A 19,918-nucleotide genomic window follows, 5' to 3' on the forward strand; every position below is an offset into this window, starting at 1 on the left:
CTTTGAGTCATGGTTTCACCTGCCTGAATCTTGGTTTCCTCATCTTTACTCCCAGCACTGTGGAGGGGTGACCCTGTTGATGACAGTCGGGGAGCCCAGAACCCATGGGTAATGGGGTCGGCCTTCAGAAATGTCAACTCCGGCTGCCTGCCCCCGCCTGCCAGGCCCTGTCCTCTGCCGGGCGGAGCTCCAGGCTCTCTGGGTCTATAATGCTTTCCTTCTCTCTTCTCAAACATCACTGCCTCTGGGGAGTCTCCTCTGACCTCAGTACACTGCTTAGAAACCCCTGCTTGGTGCCTCTGTAGCCCTTTCTGCATCTTCCCTGGCATGGCCCCTCCAACCCTGTGAGGCCCACTGATGGCCAGTCCCCAGCCCCAGGATCCCCTCCAGGGCTGGGACAGACCCACTTTCCTCTGTGGTCTCAGCGCTCAGCCCAGGGTCTGGCCTGGTGAAGGCCTCGGTGACGGTAGTGAGGGGAGGGAGAATGCACCCTTCGTTTGTTCCTCAGGCCTGTGGCCATAGGGCGACTGAGATGCTGAGACCACTGTGTCCAAAACCCAAGCCTTTTTTGGGGACAGATAGGTCAGTGGGACAAATGGAACCGGCTCTGTGACTCACACACCCATTGTGCCTGCTACAGCGATCCTTTAAAGGACAGTTGGGTTTGATCCTGCGGGAGGTGTTTGGAAAGGTTTTGAGCAGGGGCGTGGCCCCCCTGAGGCAGCGTGTAGCCCGTGGAGGCTGGGGGTGCTGGGAGGGTGCTGTGAACTTCAGGAGAGATGAAGGGAATGGGGCTGTCCTGGGGAGAGTGGGGAGAAGTGGGGAGCAGCCTGGAACAGTGCCGGGTGCCTGGTGTCCACAGCCTGAGCTCCCACCTGGAGACCCCTGGATCAGGGAGCAAAGAATTCAGGGCTGCGAGTCAGGAAACATGCTCCCCATGAGCTTCCGCGGCTCCGGAGTCTCAGGAATGATCTCCGGATGGGCAACTGGGGCAAGGGTGGGCTGGGGCCCTGGTCTTAGTCTCTCACCAGTCAAGGAGGGCAATGTGCTTTTTGCCCTTGACTCTCCTCTGACCCTGGCCCTCCATACCTGGATCTGTCTTGGGGGCAGGGTGAGGCCGAGGCCCACAGAAGCCATCGGGTCAGCCTAAGAGCAAGAGTGGAAAAAGAAAAATCACGAAGCAATAATGAGCCCCCGTGGCACATCGAAGGGGCCGTTGAATCCCCGTGGACTCAGGGCAGACGGTGGCCGGAGCAGTGGTTGTCTGTGTGTGGCTGGAGCGTGCGCAGAGGGGCCAGTGCTTGAGCCTGCATCTTCACAGCCCCCTGCCACACACATGAATCCTAACAGTATGTTATTATTGATATGTACATATTAACTATTAGCTTTTTAAACAATAATTCCTCCTCCTGCTGCTATTGTGGCTTGTTCATCAGAGCGCCCTTCATATCAGTAGGAGGTGGCCAGGTGGCGAGGGCCTGCAGTTAGAGCATGGGGACACTGCGTGAGCAGGGTGCAGAGGTGGGAAACAGCGGTTGCAGGAACCCGTAAGTGGCTCTGTGGAGCTGACATGGTGGAGGACAGATGTCACTTGGGCTCGATGGGTCAAGGGGTCTTAAGTGCTAAGCTCAGGAGGGATGGCAACCCGGAAACCTTGAAGGTGGATAGGAAAGGGCGATGGGGGCTTAGGAATATGTTTCTGGTGGCTCATGTGGAAAATGACGGTGCTAAGGCTGGGAGGACTTAGAGGCCAGTGGGGAGGCCCAGGTGTTGATGCCACTGTGGCAATTCCCAAGCCTCTCAGCTACCTGAGGCCGCACTTCCACCCAAAAAGAGTCCTTGGCTTGGCCGGGCATGGTGGCTCACACCTGAAATTCCAGCACTTTGGGAGGCCAAGGCAGGTGGATCACATGAGGCCAGGAGTTTGAAACCAGCCTGGCCAACATGGTGAAACCCCATCTCTGCTAAAAATAACAGAAATTAGCTGGGCATAGTGGCACACGCCTGTCATCCCAGCTACTTGGGAGGCGGAGGCAGGAGAATCTCTTGAACATGGGAGGCAGAGGTTACAGTGAGCCGAGATCGCACCATTGCACTCCAGCCTGGGCAACAGAGTGAGACTCCGTCTCAAAAACAAAACAAAGAATCCTCAGCTCTTTCTCCTGTTCCACCACCCGCTCCCACCCTTTCCTGCTGGTTGTTGGGGCGGTGGGGGGCTCTCACCTCAGCACCCTCGGCCTCTCAGCTTTCCTGTGAAAAACCAGGCCCACGCCTGCCGACTGGTGAGAATAAATGATAAAATCTGTGAAGCTCCCAGCAATGCCTGGGGAGAGGAAAGAAAGTGTTGTCTTCCCTAAATTCTGATTTCTGCATGTCATTTACTCTCTTCCCTGTCAGAGAAACGGTTTTGATTCCTGGGGACGAGAGAGGCCCGCGTTCACATGAACGCACCCGCAGGCCCCATCCAGGCAGGTCGGCGGCAGCCGCGGAATTCGTTTGTATCCCCGATTTCAAGGCTGTCTCGTGAGTCTGCAAGAACCCTGCTCCTTGTGTGCTGTGGGGAGTGCATTGTGTTGTTCCTGTGACTGAATTTCGATCCTCCCTGCATTTATTTGTTTATTTGGGTCTGGAGAAGTCTGAGGTGAAGCTGTGAGAAGGGGCGTCTTTGAGTTTTTGTTTGTTTTGTTTTGTTTTGTTTTGTTTTGTTTTTGAGACGGAGTCTCGCTCTGTTGCCTAGCCTGGAGTGCAGTGGCGCGATCACTGCTGACTGCAAGCTCCGCCTCCCGGGTTCACGCCATTCTCCTGCCTCAGCCTCCCGAGTAGCTGGGACTACAGGTGCCCGCCACTACACCTGGCTAATTTTTTTGTGTTTTTGGTAGAGACGGGGTTTCACTGTGTCAGCCAGGATGATCTTGATCTCTTGACCTCGTGATCCACCTGCCTTGGCCTCCCAAAGTGCTGGGATTACAGGCGTGAGCCACCGCGCCCGGCCGTCTTTGAGTTTTAATACAGTATGTACCACCACATAAGGACACTGTGGTCAACAGCAGACTGCCTGTGTGTCATTGGTCCCATTAGATTATAATGCCATCTTTTGACTGTACCTTTTCCACGTTTAGACCCACAAATACTGACCGTTTCATTACTGTCGCCTGCAGTACTCGGTACAGGACCATGCGGTATAGGTGTGTAGCCCAGGAGCGACAGGCGACACCCTATCGCCTAGGTGTGGGGGAGGCGAGACCGTCTGGGTTTGTGTAAGTCAACTCCAAGACGTTCACACAGTGACAAAATCGTCTAATGCTGCATTTCTCAGAGTGTGTCCCTGTCGTTAAGCGATATGTGACTGTTTATCTCTGTGGCACTTCGTATGCGTTGGGAGCGTGGGCTGGGCTCATAGGTTCCCCTAGGTGAGCAGGAGCGTCCCAGGCAGTGAGGAGGGCCGTTCCCAGGGTCTGTCTGGGCGTTGTTTTCCATGGAGGAGAGGTTGCTTAGGAAGGTGAGCCCAGGCTAGCCCACAAGCCCTCACTCCATTGCAGACCCAGGTAGCTACAGGGGGATTCTAGAGGAGACTGAGTTCTGTCCACCAACAAGGGGCTCAGCCACACATCCCCACCCCTAGCCCACCATAGGACTTAGTGCCCACTTGGGATATGGTCAGAATATTTTTAGGTCAAATGGGTGCATAAGGGTGGGCAGGCAAATGCGTCAGATACCAGCTGGATGACTTCATGTGTGTTGGTTGATGCATTTTACAGCTGGGGAGACTGAGACTCAGAGAGGCTGAGGGTCTTGGCTAAGATGCCCAGCAAAGAAGTCTTCATACCACATCTGACTCCCCACTCCCTTGAGAGCTCCCGTCACCTACAGCACCTGCCCCAGCCCCTGCCTCAGTGCGGGGAAGGATCGGTGGAGACCAGGGCGGGGGGACTAAGCACAGTCTCGGACCTCCTGTGTACCAGGGCACTTTGCCTACACAATCTCATATTAAGTAGATCTCCTTCCTGGTTTTCTCATCACAAAAATGAGGCTTAGAGAGGTGATCAGTTTGGGCAAAGTTTCCCAGCAAATAGGTGGAGTGTCTCATATTTCAATTCTGGCCTGCCCTGGAGAGGAGACTTGCCTGCTGGAACAGGTCGGGGATGGGTGGCTTCGACCTGTCTTGATGGGATAGCCTGGGCTGTAATATTGGAGGCATCATTTTCCCACCAAGAAAGAGCAGGAGGGTCTTTATGGGGGCAAACAGAGCAGGGAGCTCCCCCTTGGACCCCTGAGAAACATGGGCCTAGATTGGGCCTGATACCAGCCTAGTCCCTTTGCAGCCTGCTCCAGCCTTTCTCTTCCCCGCCCCCGCCTTTTTTTTTTTTTTTTTTTTTTTTTTTTTGAGATGGAGTCTCACTCTGTCGCCCAGGCTGGAGTGCAGTGCCACGATCTCTGCTCATTGCAAGCTCTGCCCTCCGGGTTCAAGCGATCCTCCTGCCTCCGCCACCCGAGTAGCTGGGACTGCAGGCACACACCACCGCGCCCAGCTAATATTTGTATTTTTTGTAGAGACAGGGATTTCACCATGTTGGCCAGACTGGTCTCGAACTCCTGACCTCAAGTGATTCTCCCGCCTCGGCCTCCCAAAGTGCTGGGATTACAGGCGTGAGCCACCGTGCCTGGGCCAGCCTTTCGCTTTCTGACTTCACTTGTCCCACCTGTGCAGTGGGAGGACAGGAGAACCCCTTTATCTGTTGAGTGCTGATTATGTGCCAAGGAATTTGCTGCATGATCTGGTCTGATGGCCCCAGCGACTCTTTGAAGCCCAGCCCTTTATTGGCAGCACCCAGTCATTCCCTGGCTGCGTTTCCCTCAAGGCACATATCACTGTCTGAAATGACCACGTCTGTTCACTCTCGTGTCTGTGTCTACCTCCCAACCACGCAAAACCTGTGGGAGGGGAAGGTGTTCTCTGTCTCACCCACTCCTGTGTCCCCAACCCCTCGGACAGTGCATGGCTTCATGAGCTTCTCAAGAAATGCTTGGCAAATGATGGCAGAATGGGTTAACCCTGGTTTTCTCAAAAAAGGAATGGAGGCCCTCAGAGGGCAGACCTGTCCCTGGGTCACAGTGCCAGGGCAGGATTGGAGCCCCTGCCTGCCCAGGATTAGCTTGGGCCTCTCTCACTGACCAGTTTTGAACCTGGAATTCCAGGTGTGCCTGGCTGTGTCCCTGCAGGTTCACACCGCCCAAAGAAACTTCCAGTCCATGCTTGTGGCTTTGGATCAGCTCAGAAAAAGTGTGTCCTGTGACTGCTCGAGGAATCTGGGCATTTAGCCCAGAAAAGAGTGTGTTTCCTGGCTTCCTGAGAACTGGGGCCCACCCTGCCCCCGGTCTGGGCGTGCAGAACAGGAGGGAGGGGAGTTGAAATCGGGGCCTGGAAGGCTACGGCATCAGACCTTATCATCCAAGTGAGGCTTGCCGCTCACACCGAGACTGTCCCGGCCGAGCACTCCAGGAGAGGGCATCCCCACCATCGGAGCGTCCTCCGAGATGGCAGCAGCGCCTGGAGTCGCTGGAGAAGAAGCATTCCTCACGCTCATGTGAATGTTTCCCCGGGCTGCTGTCCCGGCACTGGGTACCGTGGGGCAGACGTGGGGTGTGACGTTTTCCAAGCACGAGGTGACCAGTCCATTGGGTCATCAGGCCTCCAGGGCCACATGTTTGGAAAGATATTCCTGGAGCACCAGGCATCTGGCCCCTCGCTCTGTGGCCAGGCACGGGTTTATGAGAGGACCCTGCAGAGAGAGCTGGGGTCCTCAGCCTTGACGTCTGCACATTGTGCATAATTTCGCTCTTTGCTTTGCTTTTTTCTCTTCCTTTTTTCTTTTCTTGAGATAGGGTCTTGCTCTGTTGCCCAGGCTGAAGTGCAGTGACATGATCTCAGCTCACTGCAGCCTTGACTTCCTGGGCTCAAGGGATCCTCCCACCTCAGCCTCCCAAGCAGCTGGTACGGCAGGTGCATGCCACCACAGCCAGCTAATTTTTGTATTTTTTGTGGAGATGGGGTTTCTCCATTGTTGACCAGGATGGTCTCGAACTCCTGACCTCAGGTGATCCACCCACCTCAGCCTCACAAAGTGCTGGGATTACAGGCATGAGCCACTGCACCCGGCCTGCTTTATTTTTCTTGAGAAAGATCAGAGCTTCCCTGCTGTGTCTCCCACTCTTCACTTGTGTTTTCTTTTCTTCCTTACTAGCGGGCTGCCTCATGACTGGCCTAGGGGTCTCCTCCCTCAGACTGGGAGATCGCCCAGTACTCAGAGGGAGTTCACTAGAATTACCCTCATGTTCACTGGAATATGGCAGTCACGTTTCTGAGAGGGAGACCCCCTTTTTGTACTCATAGGAGAGTGGAGGAGGCCAGCCATGCTTCTCCTCAGCCAGGATTGGAAAAGTCACCTAGCACAGTGGCCTGAGTCCACTGGTTCCCAAATCCCAGTCCCAGGCCGTGTGAAGTCTGCCGCAGACCCATGGTGAAATAAGAACAGGAAGGCCTGGCTTGGCATGGCTACTTTCCATGTCAGCTGTCCTTTCTTTTTCTTTTTCTTTCTTTTTTTTTGGAGATGGAGTCTCACTCTGTCGCCCAGACTGGAGTGCAGTGGTGCGATCCCAGCTCACTGCAGTCTCCACCTCCAGGGTTGAAGCAATTCTCCTGCTTCAGCCTCCTGAGTACCTGGGATTCCAGATGCGTGCCACCACGCCCAGCTAATTTTGTATTTTAGTAGAGACAGGGTTTTACCATGCTAGCCAGGCTGATCTCGAACTCCTGTCCTCAGGTGATCTGCCTACCTCTGCCTCCCAAAGTGCTGGGGTTACAGGCGTGAACCACTACACCCAACCTGTCCTTTCTTTTATGAAAGATGGTGATACTAGGTGGACGTTTTATTTTAGATGGCGGAAAAATCTGGCAACCTATGTCTGTCTTCAAAATGTGGGAGAAGCTGTCCAGGCCTGTGACACCCCCAGGCCCGGGAGCCATTGTTGTGCTTCTGCACCCAGACACAGAAGTGGAGCCCGGGGGAGATTTTGATGCCTCGAGAACCTCTGAGTCATGGCCACACATGAGCTCCCGGCTCTGCCCTGGTGTGTGGTGGGTCGTGTTAGTTTGCTAGCGATATTATAACAAATTGCTGCAAACTGGGTGCTTGAAAACAATAGAAATTCATTCTCTCGTGGAGAATCCTGGAGGCCCGATGCTTGAAATCAGGCTGGCGGCAGGCTCAGTTCCCACAGAGGCTCTCACACAGCACTTGCTGTGCCTTTTTCTGACTTCTGGCAGGTGCCAGCCACCCTCCTTGTTCCGTGTTCCGTGTTCCGTGGCTTGTCTACATGTCCCTCCAGTGCTTGCCTCTGTCACCACATGGCCTTCTTCCTTGTGCGTCTGTCTCTGTGTCCATCCCTCATAGAAAGACACCCATCATTGAATTTGGGCCACCCTAATCCCATGTGACCCCAGTGTAACTTGATTAGTATCTCCAAGTAAGGGCCTATGCCCCAGCTCCAGATAGACAAGAGTTTGGGGGGAACATTACTCAGGGGGCGTAAGGGATGAGGAGGGCAGATCCAGGGAGCCCGCCTTCATTCTCAGGAGGAGACAGGAGACCAAGGCGCAGAGTCTGGCGGGGGAGCGCTGTCACCACAGTGAGGGCCAGGCTGAGGCCACAGCGGGTGGGTCACACATGCCCACTGAATACTCAGGGGCACAGGGGAGGGCCGGGGTCCCCCTGACTCTGCATCCCAGATTGGTTCCTGCGCTTTCATACAGGCCCCAAAGACGAGTGCTGAATAGATCTTGGTCTTCAGCACGATGTTTTTTAAAAACGGGCTTGCAGCGTTTAGTCGTTTGGCTGCACCAGCCAGCACTACTGAGGGCTGAGAACGTCTCAGCGCCCAGCACAGGCCGCCAGCTCTGGCTTTGCTCTTTTGGGTGGGAGAGCGGCCTCTCCCAGTAATGACAGGGCCCCGCCATTCCTGGCAGCGCCCACCAGCACGGCCTCCCCCGCTTTGTGGACAAAGGGCAGCCTGTGGGGCAGGAAGGAGGGAATCCAGCCTCTCCTGTTCCCCCAGGGGCCTTTATCTATTTTGGCAAAGGCCCTGTGATCAGACGTTTCCGCCCTGACGACTCCCTGCCAAGTGATCTCAAGCAAGGGAGTCCCAGAGCTCCCCTGAGGCCCACTTCTCTCCTGTGAAGCGCGAGGCACAGTTCCAGCCCTGTGCCTCTCAGGAAGGCTGGGGATGACAAGGTGAACCCTTCCCGTGCCTAGCCCAGGGCCTGGCACGTGGTAGGTGCTCAGTCAACACTGAATGAGAGAGAGCATCTTGGGGCCAGGAACGTAAATTTCATGCCACTTCTGCAATGGAGCCTCAGTGGGGCCTCTTGGGAAGGAGATTCTATAGGCGTTTCCTTCCCCACATCCTGAAGACACAGCTGAGACGACCGGGCAGGGCTGGAGAAGTTGAGTGTGCGCGTGTAGCATTGGACAGAGGACAGATGCTACTAATCTGCATCTCAGGCATTGATTGGTCACATGATGCATTGAGTAAAACCCATGTAGACTTGGTATCGCGGGAGGGAGGGTAGTGTGCAGGGAGCCCTGGAAGGGAGCCTGGAGAGCTGGGTGCCAGCCCTGGCTCTGCACCCCTTACTAGCCATGTGCAGGCCGTGGTGGTGCCCTGTGGATCCTACTTCCCGAGCCTCCCCTCTGCAACCTTGATGCCACTGCTGTCATTCCGGCCCCTATCCCACAACTCGCACAGGGCTTGCCTCGCCTCCAGGCCTTTGCACATGCCATGCCCTCTGCCTGGAGTGCCCTGCCCCTATTCCTCCACTCAGAACTGCTTCCCGTTCTGAGGAAAAATCCCGTGCCCCAGGTAGACTGCACACACGTTTCCCTGTGTTTCCACACCCTGCTTTGCAAAGCAGCGGGCACACTGGTTGTAGTTTATGCGATGCCTAAGAGCCCCATTGAGGATGGAGATTGGTCCCCCTTGCCTGGCACGCGGTCGGTGCCCAGCACTTGTGTGTCCATTGAGTGAGCAAATAATGGAATGTCTGGAGGCCTGTCACACCTCTGCTGTGTGGCTTGGTTTCCCCATCTTTAAAATACGGGATGTGGGCCAGGCGCAGTGGCTCCCGCCTGTAATCTCAGCACTTTGGGAGGCTGAGGTGGGAGGATCACCTGAGGTTGGGAGTTGACACCAGCCTGGCCAACATGTTTAAACCCTGTCTCTACTAAAAATACAAAAATTAGCCGGGTGTGGTGGCGCACATCTGTAATCCCAGCTACTTGGGAGGCTGAGACACGAGAATCGCTTGAACTAGGGAGGCGGAGGTTGCAGTGAGCTGAGATGGCACCACCACACTCCACACTAGGAGAAGAGCGAGAGTCTGTCTCAAAAATAAATAAAATGAAAAATAAAATAAAATAAAATACTGGGTGTGGACTGGCGGAGTCCTTGGTGAAACGTGAGGCCTCGAGTGAGTGGACTCGAGGAATAGAATAGGAGTGTGGCAGCAACCACACACACGTTTGTTTAATGATTATCCAATGTTGACCCAAAACTATGAACAAAGCTCCGGGGATTTTTCTGGGCGTTCAGCACAAAATTCCCGGTTAATGGGTTCCAGTGTCTGAAAAGGCAGGACTGACATGGTCTCTATGGAGTCGTTCTGACTGCAGCTGGGCCCTGTCCTTCCACACCTGCCCCTGCAGGAATTCTCTCAACGCCTGTGGAGGGAAGAATGTGTGTGTCTGGGGTCCGAGACCGCGTGCACTGCCTGGTGGAACTTTCTCTGCTCTTGCATGTATGTCTGGTGGGAGCTTCCCTTAATGACACATCCAGTATTTTATTTTATTTACTTATTTATTTTTGAGACAGAGTCTCACTCTTCGCCCAGTGTGGAGTGCAGTGGTGCCATCTCGGCACACTGCAACCTCCACCTCTCTAGTTCAAGCGATTCTTGTGTCTCAGCCTCCCAAGTAGCTGGGATTACAGACGTGCGCCACCACACTCGGCTAATTTTTGTATTTTTAGTAGAGGCAGGGTTTCTACTAAACCCTGCTTCTGCCGAGATTCATCCCCAACTCCAGGCTGGCACCAGTGTTCAAGCCCCTGCGTCTGCTGTCTCCTGGGTCTTCACATTTGCACCACTCTGACTCTCATCTGCAAAATGAAGGCAGGAATGCCCACGTCATGGGGTGAGCTGATGGACCCAAATATGTGGTGCAGTAGGTGCCACAGAGTAATGGCACATGATTTCGTGGCTCTTGTTAGCATGAGTATTCCTTACTTTAGAGAGTGGAGCAAAACAGACCAGCAGATTGTTTAAGCCAAAAAATGTCTGTTGTCTGAAGAATTTTGTTTTGGAAGGCAAACCCAGGTTTTGGGTCAGAACCGTATTCCCTCAGGAACGGCACGGTTGGATGTCGAGGCATATTTTACAGGCTTGGTGACCACTCCAGTCTTTGAGCCCTCCATGCGGATGCTCTGAGGTCAGGCTTTTCGGGAAGCCCTCGCACAGCTGGCCTTCTTGTCGCATTGGTAGCACCGTTTCCACAGAGCAGGCTCTGTTTGGCTATGAATAGATGTTTTTCTCACTCTTTTCTTGGATGCCTGAATGGCAGGCTCCCTCCTGCAGTCCCAGAGGCCGACCTGCATGTTAAACTCCAAACGGACATCAGCGTGGGGTCGTCTGTTCCTGCTTGGACTTGAGGCTCTCAGTGAGGCTCAAAGAGCTGGGTCGATGGCTGCCGTGACCCGGGAGCCTCCCGAGAGTCTCCCAGGCTGTCCTTTCTAAAGGCTACCGAGTGAACTGAAGAAATCAGAGTTCACGGAAGAGGCAGCCGATCGGAGCAACAGCTGAGGTGGAGGAGGATGGTTCAGGATCTCCAAACACGGGCCCGCTGGCTCCATGGTGTCCAAGCCACAGATGCAAAGCCTGTTAGGACAGGAAGGACACGAGACAGCAGCCAGGGCCGGCCGCAGACGGGAGGGCTGGGCCACCAGCAGCTAGGAGTGTGGGTTCTGGAGCCACACAACCTGGGTTCAGATCCCAGTTTTTCCCACCTCTATTGGGCAGCATACTGTAGGCCTCAGTTTTCCCCTTCTGTAAAACGGAGGTAATAACCTACCTGTTTCACAAGGCTGTTATGAGGATTAAAGGAAGTTAACATCACTCAAGTGCATAGGACGATGCTGGGTACATAGTAAATAAATACAGATAAACTGAGGCCCAGAGAGGGCAAGGGACTGTGCTGCGGTCACTCAGCAAGTCATTGGGGCAGCCAAGGCTGAAACTCATGACTCCTAGTCTCGTGGACAGTCCCCCCCTTCCCCACCCTCCCCCTCAGTCAGACTTTTTCAACACTGCCTTTTGCAAAGGAAATCGCGTGACCCTTCAGCCCACAAGAATTCCAACTGCACAGAATGTCTGAAACCTCTTCGGGCTGGCTGGGGGCCTTGTTGCAATTCTGTTCAGCTGTTAGTTCTTTTTTTCCCTTCTCTTTCTTTTAAAGCTCTATAGGATCCTCCTTTCCTGTCTCCACAAACAGAAAAATTAACCTCTTGACAAAGGAGTTGGAAGACTTAAGTCCCTGCTGTGTGTCCCTGAACCAATCCCCCAGCCTCAGGTTCCCCGGCTGTGAAATGAGAAGGTGTCCCCTGTTGACAGGGAGGTGGCCCCACCTGCCAGTCTGTGATTTGTGATTGCCACAGAGACAAGCCAGCTGAGAGGTGCCACCCCTGACGAAGGTCGGGTGAGTTCTGATTAAACAAAATCTGGCGACACATCCTTCTAAGAAGCAAGGTAAAACCCACCAGAGATGCTGCATGCTTCCGCCCAGCTCTTCGTGTCAAAGGTGATTTGAGTCATCAGACTGGCCTGCACTTTTCTCGCTCTGCTGTTTCCTTGCGGTGCCCCTGAGCCACTCGGGGTCCCATCTGCAGACTCCAGGACGTCAGAGCTGAGGGGCCTGGTCACCTTCTGATTTCTGCTGGGTGCCCCAGCCATGAGCTTCAGAGGCTGCCAGCCTAGTGTGTGAATCTGTCTCCGAAGCTGCTGACATGGGTAGGGACTTCCCCTCTCTGAGCTTCAGTTTTCTGTGAAATGGGTGCCTGGGGGTGAGATGAGGTACACAAGCCCTACCCTACTTCACTCCCCTCTTACTTCCTGCCCGAGAGGCCCCGGCTCACCTGGGATCCAGCTGAAGCACAGCAGGTGTTGATATGTCCAAGTCCTCCCTGGCTGCGGGGGACAGGGGACAGAGGGACAGCTGGCCACGCCAGGAAGCCTGGGGACAGACCCTCGGACATCAGGGTCAGGAGCATCCAGGGTGCAGCCCTCTTGGCCTAGTGACGGGGATCCCTAGGGGAAAGACCTAGGGGCCAGGAGGTCATGGAGACATGACTTGAACCCCGGATTGGGGCCCCCAGGTCCTCCTGTCCTTTGTGCAGGCTCACTTTCAGGTTACCCTGGTACCAGCAGGGGCCAGCCTGGTTGGGCCTGGGAATTCAGAGATGGGTGTCGAGGTGGGCCTGGAGCACAACATAGGCAGATGCAGGACCCAGCCCAACCTTGCTACCTACCCCCTGGTAGGGGCCTTGGGCAAGTCATGGCCACTCCTGAGCCCCCATCTCCTCATCTCAAAAATGAACATCATTCCCACTCTTCCCACCTTTCAAGGTTTTCATGAGGCTTCCTATGATAGTGTGGACAAAAGTCACTCTGTAGACCATCAAAAATTGCCTAGGCCAGGTGCGGTGGCTCACGCCTGTAATCCCAGCACTTTGGGAGCCCGAGGTGGGTGAATCACCTGAGGTCAGGAGTTTGAGACCAGCCTGGCCAACATGGTGAAACCCCATCTTTACTAAAAATACAAAAATTTGCTGGGTGTAGTGGCATGCAGGTGTAACCCCAGATACTTGGGAGGGTAAGGCAGGAGAATCACTTGAACCTGGGAGGTGGAGGTTGCGGTGAGCCAAGATCACACCATTGCACTCCAGCCTGGGTGACAGAGCAACACTGTCTCAAAAAAGAAAAAAAAAACCGCCCAGAAGAAATGTGTCATGTCACCCTCTGGGGCATTTCTGTATCCCTGTCACCAAGACAGAGTCTGGTATGGAGTAGGTGCTCAGTAAGTGTTGAATGAATGAATGATAAAAGTTACCTATTACATACCGAATGTCACCCAGGGAAATTTCCATAAGGCGTTCTCATCTTCACAGCAACCCCAGGAGCTTAGGTATGGCCCATTTTACAGATAAGGAAGCTGAGGCTCAGAAAGTGAAATTCCTTACTGAAGGTCACACTGCAGGTGGCTGAGGAAGTCAGGATTCACACCTGTCTCTTGAGCCCGTGTCCTTTCGGGTGCTGAGGTGCCCACTGAGTTATTCCTTCCCTGGGGTGCGCTGGTGACTGTTCAACAAACGGTTCCGGGACGAGGGAGATTTGTACACACCCCTGACATGTAGCATTTGCCAGTTCCCGTGGTGTAAAGATTCCCACCATGGCTGATTTCAAGCAACCAGTGTGGTATCAGCTGTCTCACAAAATCCCTAAAATGTAACAAGCTGCCCCCATGAGCCAGAAGCCAGCTTAGTGCACCCCCATAGCCCTCTCCTTTGCACAGCCCCTTGCTCACCTAAGAACAGCCACAGAGTTAGGAGTGTCCCTCGAGGCTGAAACAGCAGACCGGAACTAAGCCAATGGCTTGGGTGGGAGTACCTGTGCCTGTAGACCCCCAGCCCTGTTCACTAGAAGCCATGGAGCTCCCTGGCGTCTCAAAAGCGCACAAAGACTTGGTTGGATGGATGAGACCTGAGGATGGATCTATAGGACCGAGACTGGAATATTAAGGTCGGCCAGCCCCACGGCGTGCGATATTCCTGCCAGGCCTGGAGCAGAGCCCTGTAAACGCCGGGATATAATGGACAATAAAAGTCACTGGAAAATAGTGACTCTCCTAGGACCCCTGTCATCTCTGCCACATGCTGCTGCTGGAACCGTGAGCCCTGTGATCATGAGGCACAATCGTCATGTAAATATATAGGGTCTCTCGCCAGCCGCGCGCCAAGATTTATTTTATAGAGACAGTGGGGGAGGGGGCCCGCTCAGTTTCATTGTCCTGGTAACTTTGTAAAATGCTTTGCCGTCACCTTCCAGCTCCTGGGAGGATGCAGCAGGAGCCAAGCGGCCTCACTCGCCCTCTCAAAAGCGAGCTCCCCAGAGGCCCTGGACACCTCCTTCTAGGTCCACAGGCCCGAAGGCCTGGTGTCCATAAGGCTGGAGTTCCCGGGAAAGTGGGTTTCTGGAAATACTTGTTGCAGGGATATTGTTGTTGCATGAGTGCTGGTTGTTTATGATTACAGGAATTATAATGGTAGCAGTACCCACATTGATTGATTGATGGATTAATTGATTGATTGAGACAGAGTCTCACTCCATCACCCAGGCTGGAGTGCAGTGGCTCGACCTCGATTCACTGCAACCTCCGCCTCCCGGGTTCGCGCCATTCTCCTGCCTCAGCCTCCCAAGCAGCTAGGATTACAGGTGCCCACCACCACGCCCAGCTAATTTTTTGTATTTTTAGTAGAGATGGGATTTCGCCGTGTTGGCCAGGCTGGTCTCGAACTCCTGACCTCAAGTGACTCACCTCAGCCTCCTGAAGTGCTGGGGTTGCAGGCGTGAGCCACCCTGCTGAGCCCAGTACTCACATTTATTAAGCTCTTCTGCATACCTGGGCCCTGATAGTCCTGGGCTGGGATTTTACCTGCATGTAAAATACCTCACTCGGTCCTCACAGCAGCCCTACAAGATGGGTCCTACTGTGGCTCCCAGTTTATAGAAGAGGGAACTGCAAAGGGATGACCCTGGGACTGGCCCAAACTCACATGGCCGGACGGAGGCAGCACCGGATTTGCACTCGGGGCTCTCAGACCCCTGAGCCTGTGCCGGCTGCTGTTCCACCTCCCCACTGCCTGGCCTGCTCTTCCCAGATCCAGGACATTGCCTCCCTGGAGCCCCCTTCAGTGCCCCACGTTGAAATTAATGGCCGCTTCTGTGATTCAGCAATGCAGTTAAGCACTTTGGGGTTTTTTTGGTTGGTGTTTTGTTTTTTTGTTTTTGTAGAAACAGGGTCTTGCTCTTTCACCCAGGTGGAGTGCAGTGGCACAATACTAGCTCTCCACAGCCTCGAACTCCTGGGCTTAAGTGGTCCTTCCACCTCAGCCTCCCGAAGTGCTAGGATTACAGGTGTGAGCCACCACGCCTGACCTAGTTAAGCACTTTGATTGGACCCTGCCCCCACTGCCCACACACACACACACACACACACACACATGTACACACTCCATCTGCTCCTTCGCTGAGGGGAGGGTGCTCTGGACACACTGCTGAGGGTATCCAGGTCAGGACTCAGGCCTGCATTCCCATCCAAGCTCTGCCTCTGCAGCTAGGACTCCCTGAGCCTCAGTTTCCTCATCTGTCAAATGGATACACTGTCTGCCTTCCAGGGTTGTTTTGTGAGCACACAGGCTGCCACTATCCCTGAAGGATCCGGCCCAGCACCTGACACTGATGGGTGCCCTGGGTTCATGCCTCCATACACACACCTCCACGGCTGTGTGTTGGGGAGCCCAGGAGGCATCCAAGCCGCAGCTCCATGTGCCTGTGGCTACTGTGCATGAGGAGGGCAGTGTGCAGGGGCTGGAGGGCTCAGAACTGATCCAGGGTCCAAGAACAAATTCCCTTAGCAATTCCAGACCGAAAAGATCTGGTTTTCTAGTGCCCAGAAATGAGCACGTGATGAGACGCAGGATCCCCAGCTTAATTTCAGAGCAACCCAGTGAGGCACAGATCCTCTGTCAGCCATACAAGAAACATCTGCACAAGAAGAGCACTTCTAGACTGTGGAGTCCAGCCCACCCATGTTGCAGGTGGGGAAACTGAGGCCCAGAGATAGCCTGTGACTTTCCCAAGACCATGCAGCGCTACAGGAGTCCAAGCTCTGACTCCTGGGCCACCAGAGCTCACACAGCGCAGCTCAGAGCACAAGCCCCTCCTGCGGAGCTAAAAATGGCCACATACTGCCTAAGCCCAACTCCAGGGTTCAGCAGGGATCCTGGTCAGGAGAGCGACACTGGAAGGTGCAGGGGTTGCCGTGGCGTGGCCCCAGATGCTGTGATTTTGCGCCAGCCCCGTCACACCGTACGGGTGGTAGGACTGGGTAAAGAAGACACCGCCACTCGGACGCGCTAAGCTGTGCACAGCTGCATGGAGACGGTGCTGGGGGCTCGCGGTGGCTCTCAGGAGGCCCCGGCCTGGCCTATCTGGAGCCTTCTCTGTGAATTGACGCTGGCAATGCTCACTAGCAGGGTTGTAGGGGACATGGGTCTGTGGCCACCTCCTCAAGGGGTGCCGCATGCACCAGGTCCTGACGGAGAGTCCAGCCCCCAGGGCCTGTGGACGGCTGGCCTGGGCCCAGCCTCAGTCCTACAAGGGTGCTGGTACCTGGCATCTGCCCGACAGTTGGGGCCGGCTGGCGGGAAGGTGTGTGGCAGGTGGCGGAGCCTCGGTGCCAGGATCTCACTCGCGCGTCCTCCAGGGCCTCAGCTGCTGTGTTCCTGTGTCGGTCCCGGTGGTGGTAGAGCTGCAGATGGGGCACGAGGGTGGTTTGCCCAGGGCAGAAGTGGCACGTTCTGAAGAAGGAAGCAGGCGCTGGCCACGGAGAGCCCCTCTGGGGGACCAAGGGCTGTGGCTGGCCTGCAGAGCCCAGATTCCTCTCACAGACTGGGTGGTGGGGCGGCGGTCTTTCTGGCCTCCGTGCCCTTGATCCCACGGTGTCTTCTACTGGGAATCCCCTTCCCCTTTAGTCCAAACCCTACTGGTCCTTCTGGGCCACTCAGGTTTTCTACCTGTTGTCCAAAGCTGCCTGTAACCTGGCCCAGCCAGAAGCAGCAGCCGTGGGTGCTTTTCCTGGGCAGCGTCATGCTCTTTCTAGCTTGTGGATAGCGGTTCCAGGGCCTGCTCCTAGGAACCTGTAAGAGCAGGAGCTGTGTCTGCGTCGTTTTGGGGTCCCAAAAAGGGAAGACAGGAACACTCCGCGTCCTCTGATCCTGGATCCGCACCCTCGTTTTGGAGATTGCAGGGCTCGAATAAGGATGCAATAACAATCAAATAACAACCCCATTGATGGGGTATCTGCTGTGTGCCCAGCCTGGCCCTAAGCTCTTTCAACTCGTGCGATGTCTTGTAACCTGCCAGCACCCTGGGCGGTAGATACTACCCTTGTCGCTGTTTTACCCGTGAGAACGCAGGTGTACACAGCTGGGATGTGGCTAAGCCAGAACTTGAACCAGGACCGCCACCTGCCAGGGCTCTCATCTCATGGGCAACGAAGGATTTGGGCCCAGTTTACAAAGGAGAGAATAGAAAGGGTTAAGCTTTTAAAGGGACAGCAAGACCTGGGCACGGTATCTCACGCCTGTAATCTCAGCACTTTGGGAGGCCGAGGCCAGCGGATCACCTGAGATCAGGAGTTCGAGACCAGCCTGACCAACATGGAGAAACGGAGAAACCCCATCACTACTAAAAATAGAAAATTAGCCAGACGTGGTGGCGGGCGCCTGTAATCCCAACTAATCGGGAGGCTGAGGCAGGAGAATCACTTGAACCTGGGAGGCGGAGGTTGCGGTTAGCCAGATCATGCCGCTGCACGCCAGCCTGGGCAACAAGAGCGAAACTCTGTCTCAAATAAATAAACAAACAGCAAGAACAGTTATGCTTTTCAGCATTTTGCTGGGCCCTAGTGTGGATAGGTGGGGAGCGAGCACAAGAACCAAAGGAAAGGACCCTTATCCCTCCCTGAGCCCACACTGGTCTAATCGGGTGGCACTGCCATCAGATTCCAGTCCCTGGTGAGCAGGGGGCTCCGTGGTGGCTGTGACAAGTTCCATTCGCCTTGGAGGTGGCAGCCGGAGCTATTTTTAGAGCAGCGTGTGGTGGGGGAGTTTCCTTTTGGCGGTGTCTGGGGACTGGAGTCTTGGGAAGGGGAAGTCCCATGCGGAGACAGAGGCCCTTCTTCCTGCACCCAGCCCAGCCCAGAGAGGCCACCCAGCTCCCTGGAGGCACCGGCACCTCATGTCCGTCCTCAACCCAGAGCTGAGCAGACCTTCCCTGGAGCTTCTCAGGAGCCACTTCAAAAGGTACCCAGACTTTCTCTGCCTCCTGCTATGGGAACTGCTTGCTCTCAGGGGCGTGTCCAGTGACGGATGGGGAACCAGGCCCTAGGGACCTCTAGAGCTGGGGCTCCAGGGACCTCGACCTGGCTGCACCTTTGCCACCCACCACTGCCCATTTGGCTAGTCCCACCAGCCTGGCAGGACCTTTGCCACTAGCCTGGGACGAATTTCCAGGGAAGCAGAAAAAGCAAGTTTTCTTTCTCCAGGGTGGATTTTGTCTGCCCCTTCCTGCCTGTAGGAAGGAGACAAAATTAGGGGAGACCAGGGGCTTGAAAGCTTTCGCTGCATGGAGGCCACTGGATGGGGAACACCGAAGCCCTCCAGCCCCTGGGGTATTCCTCTTGGTCCTCCTTCCACTGTCGGTCAGCAGGGTATAGCTGCGGTTTGAGACAGGATACGATACAGGAGTCTCTGCTCTGAAATTCATCCCTTCCCTTAAGCCCTAGGCTCTCCCCAGGGGCCCGCCCTGGCACGAGTTGGCCTGGGGGGCCAGGCTTCTCCCTCCTGGCCTCAGGTGTTTCTGTACTAAGTCAGCAACCCCTTACCCAGCCTCTCCTCTGCCACCTGCTGGGGCTGTTTAGTCTCTACCCCCAAGGAAATATCCATGTTCAAGGAGAGAAGACCCATGGATTAGACAGAGACAGCACAGGTGAGCAGGCTGTGGAGCTGGGAGTGACTGAGTGAGTCCAGGAAGGCTGCCTGGAGGAGATGCCCAGGAGAGAAGTTTGCTGGGAGGCAGCTCCTTCCAGGCAGGAGGAGCAGAGCCTGCCAAGGCCTGGAGGTGAGAGCAAGATCGTTTCCCCAATCAGGCAGGCGTCTCTGGGATGAAGGACCTGCTAGCGGGCCTGGGACTCCTGGAGTGAGACCTCAGCTTTCCCCAGCTGCATTGTGATCTCCAAAGGGTCACCTTAGGCAAACGATTCAAATGCAGACTTTGGAGAGGGTTGGATCTGAGTTCAGAAACGGGCCATGCTGCTTCTCAGCTGCATGAGCTTGACAAGCCATTTAACTTCCCTGCACCTCAGTTTCTTCATCTGTGAAAGTGGAGGGCTTGCAAACCTCACAGCAGGGATATGCTGAGCTGCTGCCTGCAGTTCCCGACGCAGAGGAAGCACTCAACAGATCTCAGCTTCGTCTTCAGGGAGGCTGGGAGTGGACCCAGCCTTGACTAGGTCCCAGAGTCAAGAACCTTCTGGGCAGAAGCCAAAATGCCTTGTGGCTCCTTTAACTGAGAGACAAGATGTTTACAGCTCCTGCATTTTCTTCTTCCAGAATTGGGTTTTATTACCCGAGGAGGAAGTGAAAGGTGATTGCAGTGCTCCTCGATTTTCAAAAAGGCGCCAGGAACCCTGCAGTGTGTGGCCCAGTTGGTTTTGAATCGCTGGTGACTTTTGGCTGATCTGTGACCACAGGGATGCTGAGCCTTCAGCAGAGGTTTCTTGGGGTTGCAGGAGGGTGGGAAGAGCCCCCTCCACCTACTGGTCAGAGATTCATTCCGCCAACCCCCCCTGGGTGCCCACTTTTCACCAGGCCCTGGGTGAGGCGCTGGAGGTTTAGAGATGACCACAAAGGTCAGTCCCTGCCCTTAAAGGCTGGCCGAGGAGGCAGACATGGTGACAAAGGAAGCAGTTTGTGC

General features: G+C 55.0%; 1 protein-coding gene across 5 annotated transcripts in view; it reads left to right on the forward strand.

The window, feature by feature from the left end:
• The window catches only part of NEK6 (NIMA related kinase 6), a 96,340-nt gene that overhangs the window by 17,573 nt on the left and 58,849 nt on the right, over positions 1-19,918 (forward strand). Inside the window, exon 1 of one of the 5 annotated variants that reach the window (XM_008006303.3) lies at positions 18,122-18,246. The exons of the other annotated variants lie outside the window; for them this stretch is intronic. The gene's annotated coding sequence lies outside the window, so the exon portion shown is untranslated. Of the gene's footprint in view, positions 1-18,121; positions 18,247-19,918 lie in introns of those variants that run through there. 5 annotated transcript variants of the gene reach the window in all.

The sequence above is a fragment of the Chlorocebus sabaeus genome, chromosome 12 (assembly GCF_047675955.1).
Source record: "Chlorocebus sabaeus isolate Y175 chromosome 12, mChlSab1.0.hap1, whole genome shotgun sequence".
In the NCBI taxonomy this organism is placed as follows: domain Eukaryota; kingdom Metazoa; phylum Chordata; class Mammalia; order Primates; family Cercopithecidae; genus Chlorocebus; species Chlorocebus sabaeus.